Genomic DNA, 8,574 nt, shown 5'->3' on the forward strand with positions numbered 1-8,574 from the left:
GCTTATTTTGTCAACACATATGACCTTAGGTACCCAACCCGATTCAGGCTGGAGAGAAGCCATCCAGTGGATACTGGCAGGGAAATATATTAGGTCTGCACTGTACTTTTCTGGAGTTTCAAGGAAAATTGTTTTCTTATAGGGCTGAAAAATATACTCAAGACTGCTGTAGCAGGTACCGCAAGTAACAATTATGAAAAATGTTAATTCTATTTAATTTAGGATTACTATTTTCTATTAACAGTTAGTTAAAGTTTTTTTTTTTTTTTTTTTTTTTTTGCTGTGGTTAAGTTCTGTAACCAAATGACAAATGGTTGTAACATAAGTGCAGTGAAAAGTAAGATGTATTTAGTTTATGAATTAGTTCATAGACCTGTTAGTATCAACAATCACTTGTAATGAGTGCCTGCCATGTAGATCCACACATTTCATTCATGTTTGTGCTGGGGCAAAAAGTGCCAAAAATTTATTGAAAATAAACATTGAATTGATTCAGTGTCGCTTGCAATATAAATATTGTGATACCCAATATACTGTTCATGCAGATGCGACAGAAATAGAATGTTGCAATAATTATAAATAAAGTCTAGTTGCCCTTCACAAAACAAGTATTTTCATTTTTTTAAGTATTATTTTATATTCATACTTCTCTATTATTTTTGCCTGCCTTCTTGTATACACGCACGAGCATACTTTTCAAATGTTATTCAACTAATCCTAAAAGCTTAAGGGACATAACATATATATGGGGGCTCATCTGGGATGTAAACAATTGCATCCTTCCCCGAAATTAATTGTGTGTGTGTTTATATGTCTTTATGTTGGTTTGTGCTGTAACAGAGAGGAAACACTTGTACGGATATTGTGAAAATGGCATGACTGAAAATATGAGTACCTTTGATTTACAGTTATTTATTGATAACCCAACTTTGTGTAGGAACGAGATCAGACACATCAGGTTGAGATGGAGATGCATCTCAAGGTCCACAGGTTAGAAATTGAGGCTGAAAAACAGGTACAATTGCAACAAATTAAGCTGGAGGTGATTAAAGATATCTCTGGCACAGTTGCGCTGTCAAGCCCTGTCGTACCTCCTGTAAATCTTACCAGCATTGATACAGCTGCTATTGATACTTTTGATATTAGTAAACATATTGATCTAGTCCCTCACTTCAGAGAAGACAAGGTGGATACTTAGTTTACCGTGGCATATAGTTTCTGTACTTCATTTTTTTTTTTTTTTTTTCAGTCTAAGCTTGTCGAGAAAGCTCAAGAGGTTTGTTCGGTACAACCATTAGAGGAAAGTATAAGAGGAAGTGGTTCAGAAAGATATTTTTGACAATTCGCTGACGGCAATGTAAGGTGCATTATTCTAATTCTCTACATTATTTGATGCTTCTATAGGAATTTAAAGTTTGCTTACCTGAACGAGTGGTGACATTCAGGTGCATCTCAGTAAATTTAAATGTTGTGAAAAAGTTCATTTATTTCAGTAATTCAACTCAAATTGTGAAACTTGTGTATTAAATAAAGTCAGTGCACACAGACTAAGCACACACACTAAGACTCAGTTTGGTTCACTGGGCTACACAATCGTGGGGACGACTGCTGATCTGACAGTTGTCCAGCAAGACAATCATTGACAACCTTCACAAGGAGCCACAAACATTCATTGCCAAAGAAGATGGCTGTTCACAGAGTGCTGTATCCAAGAATATTAACAGAAAGTTGAGTGCAAGGAAAAAGTGTGGAAGAAAAAGATGCACAACCAACTGAGAGAACCACAGCCTTATGAGGATTGTCAAGCAAAATTAGATTCAAGAATTTGAGTGAAGGAATGGACTGAGGCTGGGGTCAAGACATCAAGAGCCACCACTCACAGATGTGTAAAGGAATTTGGCTAGAGTTGTATTATAAGGAGAAGAAGAACTGGACTGTCCAAAGTCCTCTTTTCAGATGAGGGCAAGTTTCGTATTTCATTTGGAAACCAAGGTCCTAGAGTCTGGAGGAAGAAAAAAGCTCAGAAAAGCATGAAGAAATGCTTCAATAGTAAATCTGTTACTTTTGTAATTAAACCTAGAGGTGACCTCTTGGTACTTTTGCCAGTTTGTGGTTCTGGTCTGTAAACCCATTTATGTGGTATCTAAAAAAACTGAGTGACACCGATTATTTAGTGTACATACTCCTGATCGTAAACAGAAATTTTCTGACCTGTCATGCTAATATGTTGAAGCTATATTGTTCTAGAGAATTTAATTTGCAGAGGAGGTTGCTGGTCCAAAAACTTGCTCTGTTTCTACACCTGTTGCAGTTGTTTCCAGCACCACTACCAAGAATTGCGTAGTGTTAGCACTTTTGTAATGGTAGCTCCCTTTCCTAGGCTCTCTAATTCTGAAATATTACATTCAGGTTACGAAACAGTTGCAACATTTCAGTGACTTGTCAATATTGCGTTGTCAGGATGCCCAGCTGCAATGCTGGGAAGGACAGTGTTTGAACGATTAGCAAATGTGTCTTTAACTACAGAATAAACTTGGCAAAGTGTGAGTTTGGAAAGGCAACATTTACATTCCTGGGGAAGATAGTCATCCAAGGTCAAGTCCGATCCGTTATAGTTTTCGCTATTGTTGATTTTCCTGTGCCCACTACATGATGATAATTACCAGCTTTATAGGCATGGCAGATGATTTTAATCATTTTGGCCAAAATTTTCCAACTATTCTTCATCCTCTTACCAGTCTTTTCTGCAGTTGTTATTATGGCCAGAGGGCTAAAGTGTTTAATGCCAACCCTGTGTTTTAAGCCATTTACCATGAATATACTGATATTATGTCTACATAAAAAAAAAAGCGTGAAACTTTTTGTAGGACAGCAGATAAAATTTAGAATTTCCTACAGCCCCAATTCATAAAACCTTTCATCTTTTTTATACATATATTCTACAAAACTGCCTTTCGGTTTTACATGGCAGTTCCTTCAACTTGACAACATATTGTCTCTGTTAGTGGTGACTGTTAATATCCATTAGATGAAAAAACAAAAATAATTAACATCAACTTCATTTGAAAAATGTCTTTCAGCACAACTCCAAATGCTGCCACCAAGTGCTTAGACAGAGGCCGTTTTAATCCAGACAAATCAAATAACTCCCAGGACTGAAGCATGGGGAGAACTATAAACTAATCTATATACCATTATTGGACAGCTGTTGCAAATGTCAAAGCCTCTAATTTAGAAGTCCAATAACAAAGCAATGAGATTTTCGTGAGCACAAGAGAAGAAAGGCGAGAGGTCTGAACAGTATGAGAACAATAAATCAGTGTGGTTAAACGCCCCTCTTTAACTTTACATCTCAGACTGTAATTCAATCTCCTGTAGCACAAACACCACATGAGGGACCGAGGGAAACAAAACAAATTTGAATTAATAGCACGCAATGAATATCGAGATGAATATTTATTTATACTTTTATTATTATTCATATTTTGGTCTCTCTCAAGAAATCTACAAGCCAGAGGCAACTGACACAAGCTCCAGCAGCTACAGAAAAATGTCTATGTGTGTCTCTGCCTGTATATCTAAGATTATTTTTGTCTGTTTATGGGTATATAACCCTTGATGGATTATAAAGAAATACAAAATCCATCTGGCTCTCAAGTGTGGTAATGTCATGAGCTTTTGAGCTCTAAGAGGCCCTCATGCAAGCTACAGAAGCTTTCCTAATAAACATAATCTTTACTGAAAAAACTAACTTTTATCATTTTTTTATATATAAAAAAAAATTATCATGACTACAATATGTGCATTTGTTAAAGGCAGTGAGGTATATACATGTGTCTGCAAAAAATAAGCTATATTGCAGAATACATTTCTAAGATTACAGGTGTTTCATTTCTAAAGGGATTTTTCTTCTATTTCAGCCATGCCTCTCTAGCACCTGACGTTGTGGAACAAAGGCACGGCTAATTTGAAAGGCTCATCACCCTTCTCTTATCGTACTCTGCACTCCATTTTGCCCCCACATTTTTCTCTCCCTCCTTTACGTACTGGACTCTTTGACTTTGATCTCTTTCCAGAGGCCTTTTTCACTTCATTATTGGATGCTATATTCCTTAAAAGACAAGAGTTTATCTATTATTTATAACTGTTTACGGCCATGTTTTTTTTTAGGCTGCCCATTTTAGCAGGTTCTGTAAAGTCCAAAGAATAAGTAATTTTGATTGAAATCACAAATCAAGCCAAAGACAGCAGCAATGCAAGGACATTGTAAGTCATTAGAGAAAAAAATGACTTCAAAGATTCTGTCGGCACTGTAATTTTAATTATGGAAGCATGTGAAATTAATTATTTTAATTCAGAGCATGTCTGAAATAACAACACATTGCCAGAGACACAAGAAAAAGGGTATCTGTGCCACATCTTTCGTCCTTCCAATTAAATTAGTTGGACACTATATATATATATATATATATATATATATATATATATATATATATATATATATATATATATATATATATATATGCAATATGGCTTGTAGAATATATTTGTACCTTCAAAAATTATTTGGAAATTATTTGTGGACTTGTGCAGTCACCCCTAATGAAATCAAATAAAACTGACAAATAGTTTTCTAATAGAAAGACATAGCACAAAAAAAAAAAAAAAACACAAATGTAGTCTTCATACAGTTTCGTGTAGCCAGACCTTCAGACCTTTAGCCAACCATCCATCCTGATATCTCCTCATGATCGTGAGATTAATTCAACTCTAAATAAATAAAATGTGCCAGTGATATAACACCACTGCTGTACCACTTGTTTGAGAAGATAAATGATAGCCAGCAGTTTAATCACTGAATAGAATTACAAAAATGACGACTAAAATAATGATTACCATTTTAAGGGAAAATAATATATGGCTTACTTGAGCTTATCCCTGAATATAAAGCCGGGATATGAAAATGTACTTAAAATAGCAAGGACAGCAATATAAAAAATAAACAACAGAGGAGGTTTAAGACTATTTTGGATTATTATAGTACTGACTTTGACCATCATTTTGGTATGAATATTTATTACAGTACAGCCAACAAAAATTATTTTTGAAAGTGAAAAGTTTCTTATATTTATTTATTTGTATTATTATTTATGGAGCATACAAGAAAAAATAAATAAATTGTGCCCACGATTTACTAATTCGTTCCCTCAATGGGAACGAATTAGTAAATTGTGTGCACAATTTATAAATCGAGTGAACGAAATAGTAAATCGAGGGAACGCATTAGTATTCGTGTGCACGTTTTACTACATTGAGGGAACAAATTAGTAAATCGTGCACACTATTTAGCCTACTATTTTTTCTTGCATGTTATGCGCGTGGCTCCATAATTATTATTATTATTATTGAAACAAAATGCTGAGCTCGAAATTCAAAATAAGTCCAAATGGTGTTAATCTTATCTTTAAATAAACATTGGAAGATGTGTACTCCAATGAGAGAGGCTTACTGCATATGATCATCTAAAAAGGGATTTAAGAAGTCCTGATCAACAATCAGTGGGACCATCCGTTTGCTTTCTCTCAGACACTTGTCTCCAAGCAAAGATTACACTCTAATCTAGCAATCTTAGTTGTAATCAGAACACATGTCCACATTTCCATCCCCATATGCACATGAACCATTCCGAGACTCCCCCTCGATCACTTCTGATGTCCCTGTCATGATTTAAGAACTGAAACCCAAGGGAGATTTTGTTGGCTTAGTCATGATCAGGTGCTTTCGAGACCATTCTCCAGAGATGCCATCAGAGAAAAGGGCAAACAGACACTCTCGCTGATCAATTTTCAAGGATTAGTAATTGACAGGGTTAGTGTCAATGATAAATGCATATGAAACCTTTGGCACCTGATCCAGTTCTTATAGGATTCCGCTTGAATTCAGATTAATAATGGCTAAGCAAATCAATAATCAGTAGCTTTCTGAGGGTTTGAAAAAGATGCCATTATACTCTTAAAATAAAGGTTCCAAAAGATTTATAAATTTCAGAAATGGCATAGAAGAACGGTTTTTGGTTCCCTAGAGATAACCTTTCAGCAAACAATTCTTAAAAGAGTGAAGAGCATTATAATAATCTAAGGAACCATTCTCTACTATAAATAACCTTCTGTGCAAAGGAAAAGATTACATGGATGTTAAACATTCTTTATGAAATCATTAATGCAAAAATAACCTTTTTTTTCCCTTTGGTCTTCATTGCAAGCGCTCACTGCATACTGACAGTCCTCCTGCTTCAAAAAAAGAAAAAAAAGAAAAAAAAAGAAAAAAAGAGTGTGTATTACAAAGAAGCATTAGGAGAGTGTAAGGGAGAAAGAAAGAGAGAGAGAACAAAACACACTTCAATAGTATAGTAAATGGTTCATATTTTAAAAGTGCAGTTTATTTTTATTTTTTCTATCTCTGGGGAAGAAGTGCCAGCTACTATATATTGTAAAACCATTTTCCTCCACTCATCAGAGCTATATTTATTTAATGTTATTATAATTGCTCTTCCATCTGTCTATATCAGGGGAACAGGAGTCTTCCCAACCAGACCTGCATCGTTTTCTTTTATTTCTGTGTCTCGCCGCCAGCAGTGAATTAACATGGCTTAACCATGTTTTGTTTGTAATTAGCAGCGGGCACAATGAAGTGCTATAGGGTTTCACTGCTAGTGGCAGGCGATTACCTGCCCGCTCAAAGTGACTTCCTAAACATCTGTGGGGATTAGAGCGGAGAGGAAGCCATCAAATGGCAAAGCTGAGGACTGTCGAGGGACACTCAGCACAGAAACCAGTATTTTGATAGTTTGTTTTAATTTGCCAATCTTGTAGGTCCAGAAGGGAGTTTAAAGAGATATTTTTGCCACTCAACAATCTCACAGTAAACTAGAGAAGAAAAAAACAGATGTCAAGAGAAAATGGGTCAGAACCTCAAAAGATGCTCTGGAAAGCCTTAAGATACATAAAGTATCAAATCAAACACAATTTCATAGACATTTGGATCACAATACTGTATATAATAGGTCAATGATAAGTATTTTTTTTTTTTTTTTATCATGGCATTTCATTATACAGTATAACATTTGTTTTTGGAGAGGTGCACTAAACAAACCTGGCATTTTCATAAAAAAAAAAAAAAAAAAATATATATATATATATATATATATATATATATATATATATATATATATATATATATATATATATATATATATAAAATTGGGGTCTGCACTAAGAAACCATTTCCTGTTCTATGGTGTTTTTCATCATCCTTGTTTCACCACATGATTCTGTTTGTCGCATCAAATGATATGACTTGGCAGACAAAGGTTTTTTAAATATTAAGGAAAAAAAACTATAATAATGAAAGACTACGCTAAATAAGGTTTAATTCTTTTACAGTTGCAATTTAAGGGAAATACAGATCTTTTATTCCATGTTACATACATATTGAGAAACAATTTAAGTGGTTCTTATTGTTTGTCTGATCTAAAGTGGTCCTAAATTGTCGAAATATCCTGGCTTTTTTCGTAACTGAGGTCTAGGGGCTATGTAACTACCATTTAAGTTTCAAAATGGTCAATCCACAGTCAAATGCACACAGTCCCTTTTCACGAGCTGTTGTGACTGCTGTCTTCAGTCACCGCTCCGAGCACTGCCCACTGTCCCACCAGTCAGCATCGCGTCCATGCCATTGCTGAGCAACAACAACATGTCGAGAAAACACTGTTCAGTTGATGGATGTCAGGAAACTACATCATTGCACAGGCTTCTGAACAACATTAATGTAAGAGACCAGTGGCTAATGTTCATTTATGCAGAAATACCACAGCAGTTTAGTTCGAACTTAACTGTCTGTTCTGCACATTTTACAATTACTGCTTCGACAATCAGGCACAGATCAATGCCGTTTTTTTAAAGAAGCTACTCATCAAAGATGCTGCAGTCCCTACATTGTTGGGTCCGACCTCAAATCTGCAACCCATAAGTAAACTTCTCACACATTTTGTGTTACATTATGGAGCCAGCATAATCTGAAATTATAGTTTGTAAACAGTTATGCAACACTTATGTGATGCTATCGTCAACTTGCTGTATCAGTAGGAAAGCAATAGTTATTTAGCTTACTGCATTCAGTGTTTGAAAACACACACACACACACACACAAACACACAAAAACACAACATTACCATTCTGAAACATCCTGTTGTAATTTGGGGTCTGAATTTGGCTCAAATATGTAAGGCCGGACAACATCCCTAAGCAGTGACCATCATTACCAGTGTTTCTATTTACCTTACTTGTGAGTTTCACCAAGCCACAGCAGGCTACAGCATACCATAGTTACCTGTGGTTGGCCTGGCCGCTTGTCACTCAGAAAACAACAGGCCAATCAGAAAAGAGGCTCATGAATAGTATTTAGACAGGCCAAAATCGACCTGTTCTTAGCAGATTTAAGGAGCTAAGGAGCTGTACAAATATATTGAGATTGCTTTTGGTACGGACGGTTAAGACAGCTGACTCCATTGATTGA

Source organism: Carassius auratus, chromosome 32, assembly GCF_003368295.1.
Source record: "Carassius auratus strain Wakin chromosome 32, ASM336829v1, whole genome shotgun sequence".
Classification (NCBI taxonomy): Eukaryota; Metazoa; Chordata; class Actinopteri; order Cypriniformes; family Cyprinidae; genus Carassius; species Carassius auratus.